This window comes from Triturus cristatus, chromosome 1_1 (assembly GCF_964204655.1).
Source record: "Triturus cristatus chromosome 1_1, aTriCri1.1, whole genome shotgun sequence".
In the NCBI taxonomy this organism is placed as follows: domain Eukaryota; kingdom Metazoa; phylum Chordata; class Amphibia; order Caudata; family Salamandridae; genus Triturus; species Triturus cristatus.
Genome location: NC_140579.1, coordinates 1,217,950,807 through 1,217,976,295, shown reverse-complemented (window position 1 = coordinate 1,217,976,295; position 25,489 = coordinate 1,217,950,807).

The following is a 25,489-nucleotide window of genomic DNA, read 5'->3' as shown; positions in this document are numbered from 1 at the left end:
GGCCATCAGAGCTGCTTTAGAGCCTAAGAACCAGGTCAGCAGAGCTGCTCTAGAGACTAAGAACAAGGTCAGCAGATCTGCTCTAGAGCTAGAGAACCAGGTCAGCAGAGCTGTTTTAGAGCCAGAGAACCAGGCCAGCAGAGCTGATATAGAACCTGAGAACCAGGTCAGCAGAGCTGATCTAGAGGCAGAGAACCAGGTCAGCAGAGCTACTCTAGAGGCAGAGAACCAGGTCAGCAGAGCTGCTTTAGAGCCAGAGAACCAGGGCAGAAGAGCTGCTCTCGAAACAGAGAACCAAGTCAGCAGAGCTGATTTTGAGCCAGAGAACCACGGCAGCAGAGCTCCTATAGAGCCTGAGAACCAGGTCAGCAGAGATGCTCTAGAGGCTAAGAACCAGGTCAGCAGAGCTGCTCTAGAGCCAGAGAACCAGGTCAGCAGAGCTGCTGTAGAGCCAGAGAAACCAGGTCAGCAGAGCTGCTTTAGAGGGAGAGAACCAGGTCAGCAGAGCTGCTCTAGAGCCTAAGAACCAAGTCAGCACAGCTGCTCTTGAGCCAGATAACCAGGTCAGCAGAACTGCTTTTGAGGCAGAGAACCAGGCCATCAGAGCTGCTTTAGAGCCTAAGAACCAGGTCAGCAGAGCTGCTCTAGAGACTAAGAACAAGGTCAGCAGATCTGCTCTAGAGCTAGAGAACCAGGTCAGCAGAGCTGTTTTAGAGCCAGAGAACCAGGCCAGCAGAGCTGATATAGAACCTGAGAACCAGGTCAGCAGAGCTGATCTAGAGGCAGAGAACCAGGTCAGCAGAGCTGCTTTAGAGCTAGAGAACCAGGGCAGCAGAGCTGCTCTCGAACTAGAGAACCAGGTCAGGAGAGCTGATTTAGAGCCATAGAACCAGGTCAGCAGAGCTGCTTTAGAGCCAGAGAACCAGGTCAGCCGAGCAGCTGTAGAGCCAGAGAAACCACGTCAGAAGAGCAGCTTTAGAGGGAGAGAACCAGTTCAGCAGAGCTGCTCTAGAGCCTAAGAACCAGGTCAGCACAGCTGCTCTAGAGCCAAGGAACCAGGTCAGCAGATCTGCTTTAGAACCAGAGAACTAGGTCAGAAGAGCAGCTTTAGAGCCAGAGAACCAGCTCAGCAGAGCTCCTCTAGATCCTGAGAACCAGGTCATTAGAGCTGCTGTAGAGCCAGAGAACCAGGTCATTAGAGCTGCTGTAGAGCCAGAGAAACCAGGTCAGCAGAGCTGCTCTAGAGGGAGAGAACCAGGTCAGCAGAGCTGCTTTAGAGCCAGAGAACCAGTGCAGAAGAGCTGCTCTCGAAACAGAGAACCAGGTCAGCAGAGCTGATTTTGAGCCAGAGAACCACGGCAGCAGAGCTCCTCTAGAGCCTGAGAACCAGGTCAGCAGAGATGCTCTAGAGGGAGAGACCCAGGTCAGCAGAGCTGCTCTAGAGCCAGAGAACCAGGTCAGCAGAGCTGCTGTAGAGCCAGAGAAACCAGGTCAGCAGAGCTGCTTTAGAGGGAGAGAACCAGGTCAGCAGAGCTGCTCTAGAGCCTAAGAACCAAGTCAGCACAGCTGCTCTTGAGCCAGATAACCAGGTCAGCAGAACTGCTTTTGAGGCAGAGAACCAGGTCATCAGATCTGCTTTAGAGCCTAAGAACCAGGTCAGCAGAGCTGCTCTAGAGACTAAGAACAAGGTCAGAAGAGCTGCTCTCGAAACAGAGAACCAGGTCAGCAGAGCTGATTTTGAGCCAGAGAACCACGTCAGCAGAGCTCCTCTAGAGCCTGAGAACCAGGTCAACAGAGTTGCTGTAGAGCCAGAGAACCAGGTCAGCAGAGCTGCTGTAGAGCCAGAGAAAGCAGGTCAACAGAGCTGCTTTAGAGCCAGAGAACCAGGTCATCAGAGCTGCTTTAGAGCCAGAGAACCAGGTTAGCAGAGCTGCTCTAGAGCCAGAGAACCAGGTCAGCCGAGCTACTGTAGAGTCAGAGAAACCAGGTCAGCAGAGCTGCTTTAGAGGGAGAGAACAAGGTCAACAGAGCTGCTTTAGACCCAGAGAACCAATTCAGCAGATCTGCTCTAGAGGCTAAGAACCAGGTCAGCAGAGCTGCTCTACAGCCAGACAACCAGGTCAGCAGAGCTTCTGTAGAGCCAGAGAAACCAGGTCAGCAGAGCCGCTTTAGAGGGAGAGAACCAGGTCAGCAGAGCTGCTCTAGAGCCTAAGAAGCAGGTCAGCACAGCTGCTATAGAGCCAGAGAACCAGGTCAGCAGAGCTGCTTTAGAGCCTAAGAACCAGGTCAGCAGAGCTGCTCTATAGCCTAATAACCAAGTAAGCAGAGCTGATCTAGAGCCAGAGAACCAGGTCAGCAGAGCTGCTTTAGAGCCAGAGAACTAGGTCAGCAGAGCTGTTTTAGAGCCAGAGAACCAGATCAACAGATCTGCTCTAGAGCCTGAGAACCAGGTCAGCAGAGCTGCTCTAGAGCCAGAGAACCAGGTCAGCAGAGCTACTTTAGAGCCATAGAACAGGTCAGCAGAGCTGCTGAAGAGCCTAAGAACCAGGTCAGCACAGCTGCTGTAGAGCCAGAGAACCAGGTCGGCAGAGCTGCTTTAGAGCCTAAGAACCAGGTCAGCAGAGCTCCTCTAGAGCCTAAGATCCACGTCAGAAGTGCTGCTCTAGAACCTGAGAACTAGGTCAGAAGAGCAGCTTTAGAGCCAGAGAACCAGGTCAGCAGAGCTCCTCTAGAGCCTGAGAACCAGGCCATTAGAGCTGCTGTAGAGCCAGAGAACCAGGTCAGCAGAGCTGCTGTAGAGCCAGAGGAAGCAGGTCAGGAGTGCTGCTCTAGAGCCTAAGAACCAGGTCATCAGAGCTGCTCTAGAGCCAGAGAACCAGGTCAGCAGAGCTGCTGTAGAGCCAGAGAAACCAGGTCAGCAGAGCTGCTCTAGAGGGAGAGACCCGGGTCAGCAGAGCTGCTCTAGAGGCAGAGAACCAGGTCAGCAGAGCTGCTTTAGAGCCAGAGAACCAGGGCAGAAGAGCTGCTCTCAAAACAGAGAACCAGGTCAGCAGAGCTGATTTTGAGCCAGAGAACCACATCAGCAGAGCTCCTCTAGAGCCTGAGAACCAGGTCATCAGAGTTGCTGCAGAGCCAGAGAACCAGGTCAGCAGAGCTGCTGTAGAGCCAGAGAAAGCAGGTCAACAGAGCTGCTTTAGAGCCAGAGAACCAGGTCATCAGAGCTGCTTTAGAGCCAGAGAACCAGGTCAACAGAGCTGCTTTAGAGCCAGAGAACCACTTCAGCAGATCTGCTCTAGAGGCTAAGAACCAGGTCAGCAGAGCTGCTCTACAGCCAGAGAACCAGGTGAGCAGAGCTTCTGTAGAGCCAGAGAAACCAGGTCAGCAGAGCCGCTTTAGAGGGAGAGAACCAGGTCAGCAGAGCTGCTCTAGAGCCTAAGAAGCAGGTCAGCACAGCTGCTATAGATCCAGAGAACAAGGTCAGCAGAGCTGCTTTAGAGCCAGAGAACCAGGTCAGCAGAGCTGCTCTAGAGCCTAAGAAGCAGGTCAGCACAGCTGCTATAGAGCCAGAGAACCAGGTCAGCAGAGCTGCTTTAGAGCCTAAGAACCAGGTCAGCAGAGCTGCTCTATAGCCTAATAACCAAGTAAGCAGAGCTGATCTAGAGCCAGAGAACCAGGTCAGAAGAGCTGCTTTAGAGCCAGAGAACTAGGTCAGCAGAGCTGTTTTAGAGCCAGAGAACCAGATCAACAGATCTGCTCTAGAGCCTGAGAACCAGGTCAGCAGAGCTGCTCTAGAGCCAGAGAACCAGGTCAGCAGAGCTACTTTAGAGCCATAGAACAGGTCAGCAGAGCTGCTGAAGAGCCTAAGAACCAGGTCAGCACAGCTGCTGTAGAGCCAGAGAACCAGGTCGGCAGAGCTGCTTTAGAGCCTAAGAACCAGGTCAGCAGAGCTCCTCTAGAGCCTAAGATCCACATCAGAAGTGCTGCTCTAGAACCTGAGAACTAGGTCAGAAGAGCAGCTTTAGAGCCAGAGAACCAGGTCAGCAGAGCTCCTCTAGAGCCTGAGAACCAGGCCATTAGAGCTGCTGTAGAGCCAGAGAACCAGGTCAGCAGAGCTGCTGTAGAGCCAGAGGAAGCAGGTCAGGAGTGCTGCTCTAGAGCCTAAGAACCAGGTCATCAGAGCTGCTCTAGAGCCAGAGAACCAGGTCAGCAGAGCTGCTGTAAAGCCAGAGAAACCAGGTCAGCAGAGCTGCTCTAGAGGGAGAGACCCGGGTCAGCAGAGCTGCTCTAGAGGCAGAGAACCAGGTCAGCAGAGCTGCTTTAGAGCCAGAGAACCAGGGCAGAAGAGCTGCTCTCAAAACAGAGAACCAGGTCAGCAGAGCTGATTTTGAGCCAGAGAACCACATCAGCAGACCTCCTCTAGAGCCTGAGAACCAGGTCATCAGAGTTGCTGCAGAGCCAGAGAACCAGGTCAGCAGAGCTGATGTAGAGCCAGAGAAAGCAGGTCAACAGAGCTGCTTTAGAGCCAGAGAACCAGGTCATCAGAGCTGCTTTAGAGCCAGAGAACCAGGTCAACAGAGCTGCTTTAGAGCCAGAGAACCACTTCAGCAGATCTGCTCTAGAGGCTAAGAACCAGGTCAGCAGAGCTGCTCTACAGCCAGAGAACCAGGTGAGCAGAGCTTCTGTAGAGCCAGAGAAACCAGGTCAGCAGAGCCGCTTTAGAGGGAGAGAACCAGGTCAGCAGAGCTGCTCTAGAGCCTAAGAAGCAGGTCAGCACAGCTGCTATAGATCCAGAGAACAAGGTCAGCAGAGCTGCTTTAGAGCCAGAGAACCAGGTCAGCAGAGCTGCTTTAGAGCCAGAGAACTAGGTCAACAGAGCTGTTTTAGAGCCAGAGAACCAGATCAATAGATCTGCTCTAGAGCCTGAGAACCAGGTCAGCAGAGCTGCCCTAGAGCCAGAGAACCAGGTCAGCAGAGCTGCTTTAGAGCCATAGAACAGGTCAGCAGAGCTCCTCTAGAGCCTAAGATCCAGGTCAGAAGTGCGGGTCTAGAGCCAGAGAACCAGGTCAGCAGAGCTACTTTAGAGGGAGCGAATCAGATCAGCAGGGCTACTCTAGAGCCTAAGAACCAGGTCAGCAGAGCTGCTCTAGAACCTGGGAACCAGGTCAGCTGAGCTGCAGTAGAGCCAGAGAAAGCAGGTCAACAGTGCTGCTTTAGAGGGAGAGAACCAGGTCAACAGAGCTGCTTTAGAGCCAGAGAACCAGGTCAGCAGACCTGATCTAGAGCCTGAGAACCAGGTCAGCAGAGTTGCTCTAGAGCCAGAGAACCAGGTCAGCAGAGCTGCTTTAGAGCCAGAGACCCAGTTCAGCAGAGCTGCTTTAGAGCCATAGAACAGGTCAGCAGAGCTGCTTTAGATCCAGAGAACCAGGTCAGCAGAGCCATTGTAGAGCCAAAGATCCAGGTCAGTAGAGCTGCTCTAGAGCCTAAGAACCAGGTCAGCAGAGCTGCTCTAGAACGAGAGAACCAGGTCAGCAGAGCTGCATAGAGCCAGAGAAGCCAGGTCAGCAGAACTGCATTAGAGCCAGAGAACCAGGTCAGCAGAGCTGCTCTAGAGCCGAAGAACAAGGTCATTAGAGCTGCTGTAGAGCCAGAGAACCAGGTCAGCAGAGCTGCTGTAGAGCCAGAGGAAGCAGGTCAGGAGTGCTGCTCTAGAGCCTAAGAACCAGGTCATCAGAGCTGCTCTAGAGCCAGAGAACCAGGTCAGCAGAGCTGCTGTAGAGCCAGAGAAACCAGGTCAGCAGAGCTGCGCTAGAGGGAGAGACCCAGGTCAGCAGAGCTGCTCTAGAGGCAGAGAACCAGGTCAGCAGAGCTGCTTTAGAGCCAGAGAACCAGGGCAAAAGAGCTGCTCTCAAAACAGAGAACCAGGTCAGCAGAGCTGATTTTGAGCCAGAGAACCACATCAGCAGAGCTCCTCTAAGCCTGAGAACCAGGTCATCAGAGTTGCTGCAGAGCCAGAGAACCAGGTCAGCAGAGCTGCTGTAGAGCCAGAGAAAGCAGGTCAACAGAGCTGCTTTAGAGCCAGAGAACCAGGTCATCAGAGCTGCTTTAAAGCCAGAGAACCAGGTTAGCAGAGCTGCTCTAGAGCCAGAGAACCAGGTCAGCCGAGCTACTGTAGAGTCAGAGAAACCAGGTCAGCAGAGCTGCTTTAGAGGGAGAGAACCAGGTCAACAGAGCTGCTTTAGAGCCAGAGAACCACTTCAGCAGATCTGCTCTAGAGGCTAAGAACCAGGTCAGCAGAGCTGCTCTACAGCCAGAGAACCAGGTCAGCAGAGCTGCTCTAGAGCCAGAGAACCAGGTCAGCAGAGCTGCTGTAGAGCCAGAGAAACCAGGTCAGCAGAGCTGCTTTAGAGGGAGAGAACCAGATCAGCAGAGCCGCTCTAGAGCCTAAGAACCAAGCCAGCACAGCTGCTCTTGAGCCAGATAACCAGGTCAGCAGAACTGCTTTTGAGGCAGAGAACCAGGTCATCAGAGCTGCTTTAGAGCCTAAGAACCAGGTCAGCAGAGCTGCTCTAGAGACTAAGAACAAGGTCAGCAGATCTGCTCTAGAGCTAGAGAACCAGGTCAGCAGAGCTGTTTTAGAGCTAGAGAACCAGGCCAGCAGAGCTGCTTTAGAGCCAGAGAACCAGCTCAGCAGAGCTCCTCTAGAACCTGAGAACCAGGTCATTAGAGCTGCTGTAGAGCCAGAGAACCAGGTCAGCAGAGCTGCTGTAGAGCCAGAGGAAGCAGGTCAGGAGAGCTGCTCTAGAGCCTAAGAACCAGGTCATCAGAGCTGCTCTAGACCCAGAGAACCAGGTCAGCAGAGCTGCTGTAGAGCCAGAGAAACCAGGTCAGCAGAGCTGCTCTAGAGGGAGAGACCCAGGTCAGCAGAGCTACTCTAGAGGCAGAGACCCAGGTCAGCAGAGCTGCTCTAGAGCCAGAGAACCAGGTCAGCAGAGCTGCTGTAGAGCCAGAGAAACCAGGTCAGCAGAGCTGCTTTAGAGGGAGAGAACCAGGTCAGCAGAGCTGCTCTAGAGCCTAAGAACCAAGTCAGCACAGCTGCTCTTCAGCCAGATAACCAGGTCAGCAGAACTGCTTTTGAGGCAGAGAACCAGGTCATCAGATCTGCTTTAGAGCCTAAGAACCAGGTCAGCAGAGCTGCTCTAGAGACTAAGAACAAGGTCAGAAGAGCTGCTCTCGAAACAGAGAACCAGGTCAGCAGAGCTGATTTTGAGCCAGAGAACCACGTCAGCAGAGCTCCTCTAGAGCCTGAGAACCAGGTCATCAGAGTTGCTGTAGAGCCAGAGAACCAGAACAGCAGAGCTGCTGTAGAGCCAGAGAAAGCAGGTCAACAGAGCTGCTTTAGAGCCAGAGAACCAGGTCATCAGAGCTGCTTTAGAGCCAGAGAACCAGGTTAGCAGAGCTGCTCTAGAGCCAGAGAACCAGGTCAGCCGAGCTACTGTAGAGTCAGAGAAACCAGGTCAGCAGAGCTGCTTTAGAGGGAGAGAACAAGGTCAACAGAGCTGCTTTAGACCCAGAGAACCAATTCAGCAGATCTGCTCTAGAGGCTAAGAACCAGGTCAGCAGAGCTGCTCTACAGCCAGACAACCAGGTCAGCAGAGCTTCTGTAGAGCCAGAGAAACCAGGTCAGCAGAGCCGCTTTAGAGGGAGAGAACCAGGTCAGCAGAGCTGCTCTAGAGCCTAAGAAGCAGGTCAGCACAGCTGCTATAGAGCCAGAGAACCAGGTCAGCAGAGCTGCTTTAGAGCCTAAGAACCAGGTCAGCAGAGCTGCTCTATAGCCTAATAACCAAGTAAGCAGAGCTGATCTAGAGCCAGAGAACCAGGTCAGCAGAGCTGCTTTAGAGCCAGAGAACTAGGTCAGCAGAGCTGTTTTAGAGCCAGAGAACCAGATCAACAGATCTGCTCTAGAGCCTGAGAACCAGGTCAGCAGAGCTGCTCTAGAGCCAGAGAACCAGGTCAGCAGAGCTACTTTAGAGCCATAGAACAGGTCAGCAGAGCTGCTGAAGAGCCTAAGAACCAGGTCAGCACAGCTGCTGTAGAGCCAGAGAACCAGGTCGGCAGAGCTGCTTTAGAGCCTAAGAACCAGGTCAGCAGAGCTCCTCTAGAGCCTAAGATCCACGTCAGAAGTGCTGCTCTAGAACCTGAGAACTAGGTCAGAAGAGCAGCTTTAGAGCCAGAGAACCAGGTCAGCAGAGCTCCTCTAGAGCCTGAGAACCAGGCCATTAGAGCTGCTGTAGAGCCAGAGAACCAGGTCAGCAGAGCTGCTGTAGAGCCAGAGGAAGCAGGTCAGGAGTGCTGCTCTAGAGCCTAAGAACCAGGTCATCAGAGCTGCTCTAGAGCCAGAGAACCAGGTCAGCAGAGCTGCTGTAGAGCCAGAGAAACCAGGTCAGCAGAGCTGCTCTAGAGGGAGAGACCCGGGTCAGCAGAGCTGCTCTAGAGGCAGAGAACCAGGTCAGCAGAGCTGCTTTAGAGCCAGAGAACCAGGGCAGAAGAGCTGCTCTCAAAACAGAACCAGGTCAGCAGAGCTGATTTTGAGCCAGAGAACCACATCAGCAGAGCTCCTCTAGAGCCTGAGAACCAGGTCATCAGAGTTGCTGCAGAGCCAGAGAACCAGGTCAGCAGAGCTGCTGTAGAGCCAGAGAAAGCAGGTCAACAGAGCTGCTTTAGAGCCAGAGAACCAGGTCATCAGAGCTGCTTTAGAGCCAGAGAACCAGGTCAACAGAGCTGCTTTAGAGCCAGAGAACCGCTTCAGCAGATCTGCTCTAGAGGCTAAGAACCAGGTCAGCAGAGCTGCTCTACAGCCAGAGAACCAGGTCAGCAGAGCTTCTGTAGAGCCAGAGAAACCAGGTCAGCAGAGCCGCTTTAGAGGGAGAGAACCAGGTCAGCAGAGCTGCTCTAGAGCCTAAGAAGCAGGTCAGCACAGCTGCTATAGATCCAGAGAAAAAGGTCAGCAGAGCTGCTTTAGAGCCAGAGAACCAGGTCAGCAGAGCTGCTTTAGAGCCAGAGAACTAGGTCAACAGAGTTGTTTTAGAGCCAGAGAACCAGATCAATAGATCTGCTCTAGGCCTGAGAACCAGGTCAGCAGAGCTGCCCTAGAGCCAGAGAACCAGGTCAGCAGAGCTGCTTTAGAGCCATAGAACAGGTCAGCAGAGCTCCTCTAGAGCCTAAGATCCAGGTCAGAAGTGCGGGTCTAGAGCCAGAGAACCAGGTTAGCAGAGCTACTTTAGAGGGAGCGAATCAGATCAGCAGGGCTACTCTAGAGCCTAAGAACCAGGTCAGCAGAGCTGCTCTAGAACCTGGGAACCAGGTCAGCTGAGCTGCAGTAGAGCCAGAGAAAGCAGGTCAACAGTGCTGCTTTAGAGGGAGAGAACCAGGTCAACAGAGCTGCTTTAGAGCCAGAGAACCAGGTCAGCAGACCTGCTCTAGAGCCTGAGAACCAGGTCAGCAGAGTTGCTCTAGAGCCAGAGAACCAGGTCAGCAGAGCTGCTTTAGAGCCAGAGACCCAGTTCAGCAGAGCTGCTTTAGAGCCATAGAACAGGTCAGCAGAGCTGCTTTAGATCCAGAGAACCAGGTCAGCAGAGCCATTGTAGAGCCAAAGATCCAGGTCAGTAGAGCTGCTCTAGAGCCTAAGAACCAGGTCAGCAGAGCTGCTCTAGAATGAGAGAACCAGGTCAGCAGAGCTGCATAGAGCCAGAGAAGCCAGGTCAGCAGAACTGCATTAGAGCCAGAGAACCAGGTCAGCAGAGCTGCTCTAGAGCCTAAGAACAAGGTCATTAGAGCTGCTGTAGAGCCAGAGAACCAGGTCAGCAGAGCTGCTGTAGAGCCAGAGGAAGCAGGTCAGGAGTGCTGCTCTAGAGCCTAAGAACCAGGTCATCAGAGCTGCTCTAGAGCCAGAGAACCAGGTCAGCAGAGCTGCTGTAGAGCCAGAGAAACCAGGTTAGCAGAGCTGCTCTAGAGGGAGAGACCCAGGTCAGCAGAGCTGCTCTAGAGGCAGAGAACCAGGTCAGCAGAGCTGCTTTAGAGCCAGAGAACCAGGGCAGAAGAGCTGCTCTCAAAACAGAGAACCAGGTCAGCAGAGCTGATTTTGAGCCAGAGAACCACATCAGCAGAGCTCCTCTAGAGCCTGAGAACCAGGTCATCAGAGTTGCTGCAGAGCCAGAGAACCAGGTCAGCAGAGCTGCTGTAGAGCCAGAGAAAGCAGGTCAACAGAGCTGCTTTAGAGCCAGAGAACCAGGTCATCAGAGCTGCTTTAAAGCCAGAGAACCAGGTTAGCAGAGCTGCTCTAGAGCCAGAGAACCAGGTCAGCCGAGCTACTGTAGAGTCAGAGAAACCAGGTCAGCAGAGCTGCTTTAGAGGGAGAGAACCAGGTCAACAGAGCTGCTTTAGAGCCAGAGAACAACTTCAGCAGATCTGCTCTAGAGGCTAAGAACCAGGTCAGCAGAGCTGCTCTACAGCCAGAGAACCAGGTCAGCAGAGCTTCTGTAGAGCCAGAGAAACCAGGTCAGCAGAGCCGCTTTAGAGGGGGAGAACCAGGTCAGCAGAGCTGCTCTAGAGCCGAAGAAGCAGGTCAGCACAGCTGCTATAGAGCCAGAGAACCAGGTCAGCAGAGCTGCTTTAGAGCCTAAGAACCAGGTCAGCAGAGCTGCTCTATAGCCTAATAACCAAGTAAGCAGAGCTGATCTAGAGCCAGAGAACCAGGTCAGCAGAGCTGCTTTAGAGCCAGAGAACTAGGTCAACAGAGCTGTTTTAGAGCCAGAGAACCAGATCAATAGATCTGCTCTAGAGCCTTAGAACCAGGTCAGCAGAGCTGCTCTAGAGCCAGAGAACCAGGTCAGCAGAGCTGCTTTAGAGCCATAGAACAGGTCAGCAGAGCTCCTCTAGAGCCTAAGATCCAGGTCAGAAGTGCTGGTCTAGAGCCAGAGAACCAGGTCAGCAGAGCTACTTTAGAGGGAGCGAATCAGATCAGCAGGGCTACTCTAGAGCCTAAGAACCAGGTCAGCAGAGCTGCTCTAGAACCTGGGAACCATGTCAGCTGAGCTGCAGTAGAGCCAGAGAAAGCAGGTCAACAGTGCTGCTTTAGAGGGAGAGAACCAGGTCAACAGAGCTGCTTTAGAGCCAGAGAAACAGGTCAGCAGACCTGCTCTAGAGCCTGAGAACCAGGTCAGCAGAGTTGCTCTAGAGCCAGAGAACCAGGTCAGCAGAGCTGCTTTAGAGCCAGAGAACCAGGTCAGCAGAGCTGCTGTAGAGCCAGAGAAAGCAGGTCAACAGAGCTGCTTTAGAGCCAGAGAACCAGGTCATCAGAGCTGCTTTAGAGCCAGAGAACCAGGTCAACAGAGCTGCTTTAGAGCCAGAGAACCGCTTCAGCAGATCTGCTCTAGAGGCTAAGAACCAGGTCAGCAGAGCTGCTCTAGAACCTGGGAACCAGGTCAGCTGAGCTGCAGTAGAGCCAGAGAAAGCAGGTCAACAGTGCTGCTTTAGAGGGAGAGAACCAGGTCAACAGAGCTGCTTTAGAGCCAGAGAACCAGGTCAGCAGACCTGCTCTAGAGCCTGAGAACCAGGTCAGCAGAGTTGCTCTAGAGCCAGAGAACCAGGTCAGCAGAGCTGCTTTAGAGCCAGAGACCCAGTTCAGCAGAGCTGCTTTAGAGCCATAGAACAGGTCAGCAGAGCTGCTTTAGATCCAGAGAACCAGGTCAGCAGAGCCATTGTAGAGCCAAAGATCCAGGTCAGCAGAGCTGCTCTAGAGCCTAAGAACCAGGTCAGCAGAGCTGCTCTAGAACGAGAGAACCAGGTCAGCAGAGCTGCATAGAGCCAGAGAAGCCAGGTCAGCAGAACTGCATTAGAGCCAGAGAACCAGGTCAGCAGAGCTGCTCTAGAGCCTAAGAACAAGGTCATTAGAGCTGCTGTAGAGCCAGAGAACCAGGTCAGCAGAGCTGCTGTAGAGCCAGAGGAAGCAGGTCAGGAGTGCTGCTCTAGAGCCTAAGAACCAGGTCATCAGAGCTGCTCTAGAGCCAGAGAACCAGGTCAGCAGAGCTGCTGTAGAGCCAGAGAAACCAGGTCAGCAGAGCTGCTCTAGAGGGAGAGACCCAGGTCAGCAGAGCTGCTCTAGAGGCAGAGAACCAGGTCAGCAGAGCTGCTTTAGAGCCAGAGAACCAGGGCAGAAGAGCTGCTCTCAAAACAGAGAACCAGGTCAGCAGAGCTGATTTTGAGCCAGAGAACCACATCAGCAGAGCTCCTCTAGAGCCTGAGAACCAGGTCATCAGAGTTGCTGCAGAGCCAGAGAACCAGGTCAGCAGAGCTGCTGTAGAGCCAGAGAAAGCAGGTCAACAGAGCTGCTTTAGAGCCAGAGAACCAGGTCATCAGAGCTGCTTTAAAGCCAGAGAACCAGGTTAGCAGAGCTGCTCTAGAGCCAGAGAACCAGGTCAGCCGAGCTACTATAGAGTCAGAGAAACCAGGTCAGCAGAGCTGCTTTAGAGGGAGAGAACCAGGTCAACAGAGCTGCTTTAGAGCCAGAGAACCACTTCAGCAGATCTGCTCTAGAGGCTAAGAACCAGGTCAGCAGAGCTGCTCTACAGCCAGAGAACCAGGTCAGCAGAGCTTCTGTAGAGCCAGAGAAACCAGGTCAGCAGAGCCGCTTTAGAGGGGGAGAACCAGGTCAGCAGAGCTGCTCTAGAGCCGAAGAAGCAGGTCAGCACAGCTGCTATAGAGCCAGAGAACCAGGTCAGCAGAGCTGCTTTAGAGCCTAAGAACCAGGTCAGCAGAGCTGCTCTATAGCCTAATAACCAAGTAAGCAGAGCTGATCTAGAGCCAGAGAACCAGGTCAGCAGAGCTGCTTTAGAGCCAGAGAACTAGGTCAACAGAGCTGTTTTAGAGCCAGAGAACCAGATCAATAGATCTGCTCTAGAGCCTTAGAACCAGGTCAGCAGAGCTGCTCTAGAGCCAGAGAACCAGGTCAGCAGAGCTGCTTTAGAGCCATAGAACAGGTCAGCAGAGCTCCTCTAGAGCCTAAGATCCAGGTCAGAAGTGCTGGTCTAGAGCCAGAGAACCAGGTCAGCAGAGCTACTTTAGAGGGAGCGAATCAGATCAGCAGGGCTACTCTAGAGCCTAAGAACCAGGTCAGCAGAGCTGCTCTAGAACCTGGGAACCATGTCAGCTGAGCTGCAGTAGAGCCAGAGAAAGCAGGTCAACAGTGCTGCTTTAGAGGGAGAGAACCAGGTCAACAGAGCTGCTTTAGAGCCAGAGAAACAGGTCAGCAGACCTGCTCTAGAGCCTGAGAACCAGGTCAGCAGAGTTGCTCTAGAGCCAGAGAACCAGGTCAGCAGAGCTGCTTTAGAGCCAGAGAACCAGGTCAGCAGAGCTGCTGTAGAGCCAGAGAAAGCAGGTCAACAGAGCTGCTTTAGAGCCAGAGAACCAGGTCATCAGAGCTGCTTTAGAGCCAGAGAACCAGGTCAACAGAGCTGCTTTAGAGCCAGAGAACCGCTTCAGCAGATCTGCTCTAGAGGCTAAGAACCAGGTCAGCAGAGCTGCTCTACAGCCAGAGAACCAGGTCAGCAGAGCTTCTGTAGAGCCAGAGAAACCAGGTCAGCAGAGCCGCTTTAGAGGGAGAGAACCAGGTCAGCAGAGCTGCTCTAGAGCCTAAGAAGCAGGTCAGCACAGCTGCTATAGATCCAGAGAACAAGGTCAGCAGAGCTGCTTTAGAGCCAGAGAGCCAGGTCAGCAGAGCTGCTTTAGAGCCAGAGAACTAGGTCAACAGAGTTGTTTTAGAGCCAGAGAACCAGATCAATAGATCTGCTCTAGAGCCTGAGAACCAGGTCAGCAGAGCTGCCCTAGAGCCAGAGAACCAGGTCAGCAGAGCTGCTTTAGAGCCATAGAACAGGTCAGCAGAGCTCCTCTAGAGCCTAAGATCCAGGTCAGAAGTGCGGGTCTAGAGCCAGAGAACCAGGTCAGCAGAGCTACTTTAGAGGGAGCGAATCAGATCAGCAGGGCTACTCTAGAGCCTAAGAACCAGGTCAGCAGAGCTGCTCTAGAACCTGGGAACCAGGTCAGCTGAGCTGCAGTAGAGCCAGAGAAAGCAGGTCAACAGTGCTGCTTTAGAGGGAGAGAACCAGGTCAACAGAGCTGCTTTAGAGCCAGAGAACCAGGTCAGCAGACCTGCTCTAGAGCCTGAGAACCAGGTCAGCAGAGTTGCCCTAGAGCCAGAGAACCAGGTCAGCAGAGCTGCTTTAGAGCCAGAGACCCAGTTCAGCAGAGCTGCTTTAGAGCCATAGAACAGGTCAGCAGAGCTGCTTTAGATCCAGAGAACCAGGTCAGCAGAGCCATTGTAGAGCCAAAGATCCAGGTCAGTAGAGCTGCTCTAGAGCCTAAGAACCAGGTCAGCAGAGCTGCTCTAGAACGAGAGAACCAGGTCAGCAGAGCTGCATAGAGCCAGAGAAGCCAGGTCAGCAGAACTGCATTAGAGCCAGAGAACCAGGTCAGCAGAGCTGCTCTAGAGCCTAAGAACAAGGTCATTAGAGCTGCTGTAGAGCCAGAGAACCAGGTCAGCAGAGCTGCTGTAGAGCCAGAGGAAGCAGGTCAGGAGTGCTGCTCTAGAGCCTAAGAACCAGGTCATCAGAGCTGCTTAGAGCCAGAGAACCAGGTTAGCAGAGCTGCTCTAGAGCCAGAGAACCAGGTCAGCCGAGCTACTGTAGAGTCAGAGAAACCAGGTCAGCAGAGCTGCTTTAGAGGGAGAGAACCAGGTCAACAGAGCTGCTTTAGAGCCAGAGAACCACTTCAGCAGATCTGCTCTAGAGGCTAAGAACCAGGTCAGCAGAGCTGCTCTACAGCCAGAGAACCAGGTCAGCAGAGCTTCTGTAGAGCCAGAGAAACCAGGTCAGCAGAGCCGCTTTAGAGGGGGAGAACCAGGTCAGCAGAGCTGCTCTAGAGCCGAAGAAGCAGGTCAGCACAGCTGCTATAGAGCCAGAGAACCAGGTCAGCAGAGCTGCTTTAGAGCCTAAGAACCAGGTCAGCAGAGCTGCTCTATAGCCTAATAACCAAGTAAGCAGAGCTGATCTAGAGCCAGAGAACCAGGTCAGCAGAGCTGCTTTAGAGCCAGAGAACTAGGTCAACAGAGCTGTTTTAAAGCCAGAGAACCAGATCAATAGATCTGCTCTAGAGCCTTAGAACCAGGTCAGCAGAGCTGCTCTAGAGCCAGAGAACCAGGTCAGCAGAGCTGCTTTAGAGCCATAGAACAGGTCAGCAGAGCTCCTCTAGAGCCTAAGATCCAGGTCAGAAGTGCTGGTCTAGAGCCAGAGAACCAGGTCAGCAGAGCTACTTTAGAGGGAGCGAATCAGATCAGCAGGGCTACTCTAGAGCCTAAGAACCAGGTCAGCAGAGCTGCTCTAGAACCTGGGAACCATGTCAGCTGAGCTGCAGTAGAGCCAGAGAAAGCAGGTCAACAGTGCTGCTTTAGAGGGAGAGAACCAGGTCAACAGAGCTGCTTTAGAGCCAGAGAAACAGGTCAGCAGACCTGCTCTAGAGCCTGAGAACCAGGTCAGCAGAGTTGCTCTAGAGCCAGAGAACCAGGTCAGCAGAGCTGCTTTAGAGCCAGAGAACCAGGTCAGCAGAGCTGCTGTAGAGCCAGAGAAAGCAGGTCAACAGAGCTGCTTTAGAGCCAGAGAACCAGGGCATCAGAGCTGCTTTAGAGCCAGAGAACCAGGTCAACAGAGCTGCTTTAGAGCCAGAGAACCGCTTCAGCAGATCTGCTCTAGAGGCTAAGAACCAGGTCAGCAGAGCTGCTCTACAGCCAGAGAACCAGGTCAGCAGAGCTTCTGTAGAGCCAGAGAAACCAGGTCAGCAGAGCCGCTTTAGAGGGAGAGAACCAGGTCAGCAGAGCTGCTCTAGAGCCTAAGAAGCAGGTCAGCACAGCTGCTATAGATCCAGAGAACAAGGTCAGCAGAGCAGCTTTAGAGCCAGAGAACCAGGTCAGCAGAGCTGCTTTAGAGCCAGAGAACTAGGTCAACAGAGTTGTTTTAGAGCCAGAGAACCAGATCAATAGATCTGCTCTAGAGCATGAGAACCAGGTCAGCAGAGCTGCCCTAGAGCCAGAGAACCAGGTCAGCAGAGCTGCTTTAGAGCCATAGAACAGGTCAGCAGAGCTCCTCTAGAGCCTAAGATCCAGGTCAGAAGTGCGGGTCTAGAGCCAGAGAACCAGGTCAGCAGAGCTACTTTAGAGGGAGCGAATCAGATCAGCAGGGCTACTCTAGAGCCTAAGAACCAGGTCAGCAGAGCTGCTCTAGAACCTGGGAACCAGGTCAGCTGAGCTGCAGTAGAGCCAGAGAAAGCAGGTCAACAGTGCTGCTTTAGAGGGAGAGAACCAGGTCAACAGAGCTGCTTTAGAGCCAGAGAACCAGGTCAGCAGACCTGCTCTAGAGCCTGAGAACCAGGTCAGCAGAGTTGCTCTAGAGCCAGAGAACCAGGTCAGCAGAGCTGCTTTAGAGCCAGAGACCCAGTTCAGCAGAGCTGCTTTAGAGCCATAGAACAGGTCAGCAGAGCTGCTTTAGATCCAGAGAACCAGGTCAGCAGAGCCATTGTAGAGCCAAAGATCCAGGTCAGTAGAGCTGCTCTAGAGCCTAAGAACCAGGTCAGCAGAGCTGCTCTAGAACGAGAGAACCAGGTCAGCAGAGCTGCATAGAGCCAGAGAAGCCAGGTCAGCAGAACTGCATTAGAGCCAGAGAACCAGGTCAGCAGAGCTGCTCTAGAGCCTAAGAACAAGGTCATTAGAGCTGCTGTAGAGCCAGAGAACCAGGTCAGCAGAGCTGCTGTAGAGCCAGAGGAAGCAGGTCAGGAGTGCTGCTCTAGAGCCTAAGAACCAGGTCATCAGAGCTGCTCTAGAGCCAGAGAACCAGGTCAGCAGAGCTGCTGTAGAGCCAGAGAAACCAGGTCAGCAGAGCTGCTCTAGAGGGAGAGACCCAGGTCAGCAGAGCTGCTCTAGAGGCAGAGAACCAGGTCAGCAGAGCTGCTTTAGAGCCAGAGAACCAGGGCAGAAGAGCTGCTCTCAAAACAGAGAACCAGGTCAGCAGAGCTGATTTTGAGCCAGAGAACCACATCAGCAGAGCTCCTCTAGAGCCTGAGAACCAGGTCATCAGAGTTGCTGCAGAGCCAGAGAACCAGGTCAGCAGAGCTGCTGTAGAGCCAGAGAAAGCAGGTCAACAGAGCTGCTTTAGAGCCAGAGAACCAGGTCATCAGAGCTGCTTTAAAGCCAGAGAACCAGGTTAGCAGAGCTGCTCTAGAGCCAGAGAACCAGGTCAGCCGAGCTACTGTAGAGTCAGAGAAACCAGGTCAGCAGAGCTGCTTTAGATGGAGAGAACCAGGTCAACAGAGCTGCTTTAGAGCCAGAGAACCACTTCAGCAGATCTGCTCTAGAGGCTAAGAACCAGGTCAGCAGAGCTGCTCTACAGCCAGAGAACCAGGTCAGCAGAGCTTCTGTAGAGCCAGAGAAACCAGGTCAGCAGAGCCGCTTTAGAGGGGGAGAACCAGGTCAGCAGAGCTGCTCTAGAGCCGAAGAAGCAGGTCAGCACAGCTGCTATAGAGCCAGAGAACCAGGTCAGCAGAGCTGCTTTAGAGCCTAAGAACCAGGTCAGCAGAGCTGCTCTATAGCCTAATAACCAAGTAAGCAGAGCTGATCTAGAGCCAGAGAACCAGGTCAGCAGAGCTGCTTTAGAGCCAGAGAACTAGGTCAACAGAGCTGTTTTAGAGCCAGAGAACCAGATCAATAGATCTGCTCTAGAGCCTTAGAACCAGGTCAGCAGAGCTGCTCTAGAGCCAGAGAACCAGGTCAGCCGAGCTGCTTTAGAGCCATAGAACAGGTCAGCAGAGCTCCTCTAGAGCCTAAGATCCAGGTCAGAAGTGCTGGTCTAGAGCCAGAGAACCAGGTCAGCAGAGCTACTTTAGAGGGAGCGAATCAGATCAGCAGGGCTACTCTAGAGCCTAAGAACCAGGTCAGCAGAGCTGCTCTAGAACCTGGGAACCATGTCAGCTGAGCTGCAGTAGAGCCAGAGAAAGCAGGTCAACAGTGCTGCTTTAGAGGGAGAGAACCAGGTCAACAGAGCTGCTTTAGAGCCAGAGAAACAGGTCAGCAGACCTGCTCTAGAGCCTGAGAACCAGGTCAGCAGAGTTGCTCTAGAGCCAGAGAACCAGGTCAGCAGAGCTGCTTTAGAGCCAGAGAACCAGGTCAGCAGAGCTGCTTTAGAGCCATAGAACAGGTCAGCAGAGCTGCTTTAGAGCCAGAGAACCACGTCAGCAGAGCCATTGTAGAGCCAAAGATCCAGGTCAGTAGAGCTGCTCTAGAGCCTAAGAACCAGGTCAGCAGAGCTGCTCTAGAACGAGAGAACCAGGCAGCAGAGCTGCGTAGAGCCAGAGAAGCCAGGTCAGTAGAGCTGCTTTAGAGGGAGTGAACCAGGTAAGTAGAGCTACCCTAGAGCCTAAGAACCAGGTCAGCACAGCTGCTCTAGAGCCAGAGAACCAGGTCACCAGAGCTGTTTTAGAGCCAGAGAACCAGGTCAGCAGAGCTGCTCTAGAGCCTGAGAACCAGGTCAGCAGAGCTGCTTTAGAGCCAGAGAACCAGGGCAGCAGAGCTGCTCTCAAACCAGAGATCCAGGTCAGCAGAGCTGATTTAGAGACATAGAACCAGGTCAGCAGAGCTGCTTTAGAGCCAGAGAACCAGGTCAGCAGAGCTGCTGTAGAGCCAGAGAAACCAGGTCAGCAGAGCTGCTCTAGAGGGAGAGACCCGGGTCAGCAGAGCTGCTCTAGAGGCAGAGAACCAGGTCAGCAGAGCTGCTTTAGAGCCAGAGAACCAGGGCAGAAGAGCTGCTCTCAAAACAGAGAACCAGGTCAGCAGAGATGATTTTGAGCCAGAGAACCACATCAGCAGAGCTCCTTTAGAGCCTGAGAACCAGGTCATCAGAGTTGCTGCAGAGCCAGAGAACCAGGTCAGCAGAGCTGCTGTAGAGCCAGAGAAAGCAGGTCAACAGAGCTGCTTTAGAGCCAGAGAACCAGGTCATCAGAGCTGCTTTAGAGCCAGAGAACCAGGTCAACAGAGCTGCTTTAGAGCCAGAGAACCACTTCAGCAGATCTGCTCTAGAGGCTAAGAACCAGGTCAGCAGAGCTGCTCTACAGCCAGAGAACCAGGTCAGCAGAGCTTCTGTAGAGCCAGAGAAACCAGGTCAGCAGAGCCGCTTTAGAGGGAGAGAACCAGGTCAGCAGAGCTGCTCTAGAGCCTAAGAAGCAGGTCAGCACAGCTGCTATAGATCCAGAGAACAAGGTCAGCAGAGCTGCTTTAGAGCCAGAGAACCAGGTCAGCAGAGCTGCTTTAGAGCCAGAGAACTAGGTCAACAGAGCTGTTTTAGAGCCAGAGAACCAGATCAATAGATCTGCTCTAGAGCCTGAGAACCAGGTCAGCAGAGCTGCCCTAGAGCCTAAGAACAAGGTCATTAGAGCTGCTGTAGAGCCAGAGAACCAGGTCAGCAGAGCTGCTGTAGAGCCAGAGGAAGCAGGTCAGGAGTGCTGCTCTAGAGCCTAAGAACCAGGTCATCAGAGCTGCTCTAGAGCCAGAGAACCAGGTCAGCAGAGCTGCTGTAGAGCCAGAGAAACCAGGTCAGCAGAGCTGCTCTAGAGGGAGAGACCCAGGTCAGCAGAGCTGCTCTAGAGGCAGAGAACCAGGTCAGCAGAGCTGCTTTAGAGCCAGAGAACCAGGGCAGAAGAGCTGCTCTCAAAACAGAGAACCAGGTCAGCAGAGCTGATTTTGAGCCAGAGAACCACATCAGCAGAGCTCCTCTAGAGCCTGAGAACCAGGTCATCAGAGTTGCTGCAGAGCCAGAGAACCAGGTCAGCAGAGCTGCTGTAGAGCCAGAGAAAGCAGGTCAACAGAGCTGCTTTAGAGCCAGAGAACCAGGTCATCAGAGCTGCTTTAAAGCCAGAGAACCAGGTTAGCAGAGCTGCTCTAGAGCCAGAGAACCAGGTCAGCCGAGCTACTGTAGAGTCAGAGAAACCAGGTCAGCAGAGCTGCTTTAGAGGGAGAGAACCAGGTCAACAGAGCTGCTTTAGAGCCAGAGAACCACTTCAGCAGATCTGCTCTAGAGGCTAAGAACCAGGTCAGCAGAGCTGCTCTACAGCCAGAGAACCAGGTCAGCAGAGCTTCTGTAGAGCCAGAGAAACCAGGTCAGCAGAGCCGCTTTAGAGGGGGAGAACCAGGTCAGCAGAGCTGCTCTAGAGCCGAAGAAGCAGGTCAGCACAGCTGCTATAGAGCCAGAGAACCAGGTCAGCAGAGCTGCTTTAGAGCCTAAGAACCAGGTCAGCAGAGCTGCTCTATAGCCTAATAACCAAGTAAGCAGAGCTGATCTAGAGCCAGAGAACCAGGTCAGCAGAGCTGCTTTAGAGCCAGAGAACTAGGTCAACAGAGCTGTTTTAGAGCCAGAGAACCAGATCAATAGATCTGCTCTAGAGCCTTAGAACCAGGTCAGCAGAGCTGCTCTAGAGCCAGAGAACCAGGTCAGCAGAGCTGCTTTAGAGCCATAGAACAGGTCAGCAGAGCTCCTCTAGAGCCTAAGATCCAGGTCAGAAGTGCTGGTCTAGAGCCAGAGAACCAGGTCAGCAGAGCTACTTTAGAGGGAGCGAATCAGATCAGCAGGGCTACTCTAGAGCCTAAGAACCAGGTCAGCAGAGCTGCTCTAGAACCTGGGAACCATGTCAGCTGAGCTGCAGTAGAGCCAGAGAAAGCAGGTCAACAGTGCTGCTTTAGAGGGAGAGAACCAGGTCAACAGAGCTGCTTTAGAGCCAGAGAAACAGGTCAGCAGACCTGCTCTAGAGCCTGAGAACCAGGTCAGCAGAGTTGCTCTAGAGCCAGAGAACCAGGTCAGCAGAGCTGCTTTAGAGCCAGAGAACCAGGTCAGCAGAGCTGCTGTAGAGCCAGAGAAAGCAGGTCAACAGAGCTGCTTTAGAGCCAGAGAACCAGGTCATCAGAGCTGCTTTAGAGCCAGAGAACCAGGTCAACAGAGCTGCTTTAGAGCCAGAGAACCGCTTCAGCAGATCTGCTCTAGAGGCTAAGAACCAGGTCAGCAGAGCTGCTCTACAGCCAGAGAACCAGGTCAGCAGAGCTTCTGTAGAGCCAGAGAAACCAGGTCAGCAGAGCCGCTTTAGAGGGAGAGAACCAGGTCAGCAGAGCTGCTCTAGAGCCTAAGAAGCAGGTCAGCACAGCTGCTATAGATCCAGAGAACAAGGTCAGCAGAGCTGCTTTAGAGCCAGAGAGCCAGGTCAGCAGAGCTGCTTTAGAGCCAGAGAACTAGGTCAACAGAGTTGTTTTAGAGCCAGAGAACCAGATCAATAGATCTGCTCTAGAGCCTGAGAACCAGGTCAGCAGAGCTGCCCTAGAGCCAGAGAACCAGGTCAGCAGAGCTGCTTTAGAGCCATAGAACAGGTCAGCAGAGCTCCTCTAGAGCCTAAGATCCAGGTCAGAAGTGCGGGTCTAGAGCCAGAGAACCAGGTCAGCAGAGCTACTTTAGAGGGAGCGAATCAGATCAGCAGGGCTACTCTAGAGCCTAAGAACCAGGTCAGCAGAGCTGCTCTAGAACCTGGGAACCAGGTCAGCTGAGCTGCAGTAGAGCCAGAGAAAGCAGGTCAACAGTGCTGCTTTAGAGGGAGAGAACCAGGTCAACAGAGCTGCTTTAGAGCCAGAGAACCAGGTCAGCAGACCTGCTCTAGAGCCTGAGAACCAGGTCAGCAGAGTTGCCCTAGAGCCAGAGAACCAGGTCAGCAGAGCTGCTTTAGAGCCAGAGACCCAGTTCAGCAGAGCTGCTTTAGAGCCATAGAACAGGTCAGCAGAGCTGCTTTAGATCCAGAGAACCAGGTCAGCAGAGCCATTGTAGAGCCAAAGATCCAGGTCAGTAGAGCTGCTCTAGAGCCTAAGAACCAGGTCAGCAGAGCTGCTCTAGAACGAGAGAACCAGGTCAGCAGAGCTGCATAGAGCCAGAGAAGCCAGGTCAGCAGAACTGCATTAGAGCCAGAGAACCAGGTCAGCAGAGCTGCTCTAGAGCCTAAGAACAAGGTCATTAGAGCTGCTGTAGAGCCAGAGAACCAGGTCAGCAGAGCTGCTGTAGAGCCAGAGGAAGCAGGTCAGGAGTGCTGCTCTAGAGCCTAAGAACCAGGTCATCAGAGCTGCTTAGAGCCAGAGAACCAGGTTAGCAGAGCTGCTCTAGAGCCAGAGAACCAGGTCAGCCGAGCTACTGTAGAGTCAGAGAAACCAGGTCAGCAGAGCTGCTTTAGAGGGAGAGAACCAGGTCAACAGAGCTGCTTTAGAGCCAGAGAACCACTTCAGCAGATCTGCTCTAGAGGCTAAGAACCAGGTCAGCAGAGCTGCTCTACAGCCAGAGAACCAGGTCAGCAGAGCTTCTGTAGAGCCAGAGAAACCAGGTCAGCAGAGCCGCTTTAGAGGGGGAGAACCAGGTCAGCAGAGCTGCTCTAGAGCCGAAGAAGCAGGTCAGCACAGCTGCTATAGAGCCAGAGAACCAGGTCAGCAGAGCTGCTTTAGAGCCTAAGAACCAGGTCAGCAGAGCTGCTCTATAGCCTAATAACCAAGTAAGCAGAGCTGATCTAGAGCCAGAGAACCAGGTCAGCAGATCTGCTTTAGAGCCAGAGAACTAGGTCAACAGAGCTGTTTTAGAGCCAGAGAACCAGATCAATAGATCTGCTCTAGAGCCTTAGAACCAGGTCAGCAGAGCTGCTCTAGAGCCAGAGTACCAGGTCAGCAGAGCTGCTTTAGAGCCATAGAACAGGTCAGCAGAGCTCCTCTAGAGCCTAAGATCCAGGTCAGAAGTGCTGGTCTAGAGCCAGAGAACCAGGTCAGCAGAGCTACTTTAGAGGGAGCGAATCAGATCAGCAGGGCTACTCTAGAGCCTAAGAACCAGGTCAGCAGAGCTGCTCTAGAACCTGGGAACCATGTCAGCTGAGCTGCAGTAGAGCCAGAGAAAGCAGGTCAACAGTGCTGCTTTAGAGGGAGAGAACCAGGTCAACAGAGCTGCTTTAGAGCCAGAGAAACAGGTCAGCAGACCTGCTCTAGAGCCTGAGAACCAGGTCAGCAGAGTTGCTCTAGAGCCAGAGAACCAGGTCAGCAGAGCTGCTTTAGAGCCAGAGAACCAGGTCAGCAGAGCTGCTGTAGAGCCAGAGAAAGCAGGTCAACAGAGCTGCTTTAGAGCCAGAGAACCAGGGCATCAGAGCTGCTTTAGAGCCAGAGAACCAGGTCAACAGAGCTGCTTTAGAGCCAGAGAACCGCTTCAGCAGATCTGCTCTAGAGGCTAAGAACCAGGTCAGCAGAGCTGCTCTACAGCCAGAGAACCAGGTCAGCAGAGCTTCTGTAGAGCCAGAGAAACCAGGTCAGCAGAGCCGCTTTAGAGGGAGAGAACCAGGTCAGCAGAGCTGCTCTAGAGCCTAAGAAGCAGGTCAGCACAGCTGCTATAGATCCAGAGAACAAGGTCAGCAGAGCAGCTTTAGAGCCAGAGAACCAGGTCAGCAGAGCTGCTTTAGAGCCAGAGAACTAGGTCAACAGAGTTGTTTTAGAGCCAGAGAACCAGATCAATAGATCTGCTCTAGAGCATGAGAACCAGGTCAGCAGAGCTGCCCTAGAGCCAGAGAACCAGGTCAGCAGAGCTGCTTTAGAGCCATAGAACAGGTCAGCAGAGCTCCTCTAGAGCCTAAGATCCAGGTCAGAAGTGCGGGTCTAGAGCCAGAGAACCAGGTCAGCAGAGCTACTTTAGAGGGAGCGAATCAGATCAGCAGGGCTACTCTAGAGCCTAAGAACCAGGTCAGCAGAGCTGCTCTAGAACCTGGGAACCAGGTCAGCTGAGCTGCAGTAGAGCCAGAGAAAGCAGGTCAACAGTGCTGCTTTAGAGGGAGAGAACCAGGTCAACAGAGCTGCTTTAGAGCCAGAGAACCAGGTCAGCAGACCTGCTCTAGAGCCTGAGAACCAGGTCAGCAGAGTTGCTCTAGAGCCAGAGAACCAGGTCAGCAGAGCTGCTTTAGAGCCAGAGACCCAGTTCAGCAGAGCTGCTTTAGAGCCATAGAACAGGTCAGCAGAGCTGCTTTAGATCCAGAGAACCAGGTCAGCAGAGCCATTGTAGAGCCAAAGATCCAGGTCAGTAGAGCTGCTCTAGAGCCTAAGAACCAGGTCAGCAGAGCTGCTCTAGAACGAGAGAACCAGGTCAGCAGAGCTGCATAGAGCCAGAGAAGCCAGGTCAGCAGAACTGCATTAGAGCCAGAGAACCAGGTCAGCAGAGCTGCTCTAGAGCCTAAGAACAAGGTCATTAGAGCTGCTGTAGAGCCAGAGAACCAGGTCAGCAGAGCTGCTGTAGAGCCAGAGGAAGCAGGTCAGGAGTGCTGCTCTAGAGCCTAAGAACCAGGTCATCAGAGCTGCTCTAGAGCCAGAGAACCAGGTCAGCAGAGCTGCTGTAGAGCCAGAGAAACCAGGTCAGCAGAGCTGCTCTAGAGGGAGAGACCCAGGTCAGCAGAGCTGCTCTAGAGGCAGAGAACCAGGTCAGCAGAGCTGCTTTAGAGCCAGAGAACCAGGGCAGAAGAGCTGCTCTCAAAACAGAGAACCAGGTCAGCAGAGCTGATTTTGAGCCAGAGAACCACATCAGCAGAGCTCCTCTAGAGCCTGAGAACCAGGTCATCAGAGTTGCTGCAGAGCCAGAGAACCAGGTCAGCAGAGCTGCTGTAGAGCCAGAGAAAGCAGGTCAACAGAGCTGCTTTAGAGCCAGAGAACCAGGTCATCAGAGCTGCTTTAAAGCCAGAGAACCAGGTTAGCAGAGCTGCTCTAGAGCCAGAGAACCAGGTCAGCCGAGCTACTGTAGAGTCAGAGAAACCAGGTCAGCAGAGCTGCTTTAGAGGGAGAGAACCAGGTCAACAGAGCTGCTTTAGAGCCAGAGAACCACTTCAGCAGATCTGCTCTAGAGGCTAAGAACCAGGTCAGCAGAGCTGCTCTACAGCCAGAGAACCAGGTCAGCAGAGCTTCTGTAGAGCCAGAGAAACCAGGTCAGCAGAGCCGCTTTAGAGGGGGAGAACCAGGTCAGCAGAGCTGCTCTAGAGCCGAAGAAGCAGGTCAGCACAGCTGCTATAGAGCCAGAGAACCAGGTCAGCAGAGCTGCTTTAGAGCCTAAGAACCAGGTCAGCAGAGCTGCTCTATAGCCTAATAACCAAGTAAGCAGAGCTGATCTAGAGCCAGAGAACCAGGTCAGCAGAGCTGCTTTAGAGCCAGAGAACTAGGTCAACAGAGCTGTTTTAGAGCCAGAGAACCAGATCAATAGATCTGCTCTAGAGCCTTAGAACCAGGTCAGCAGAGCTGCTCTAGAGCCAGAGAACCAGGTCAGCAGAGCTGCTTTAGAGCCATAGAACAGGTCAGCAGAGCTCCTCTAGAGCC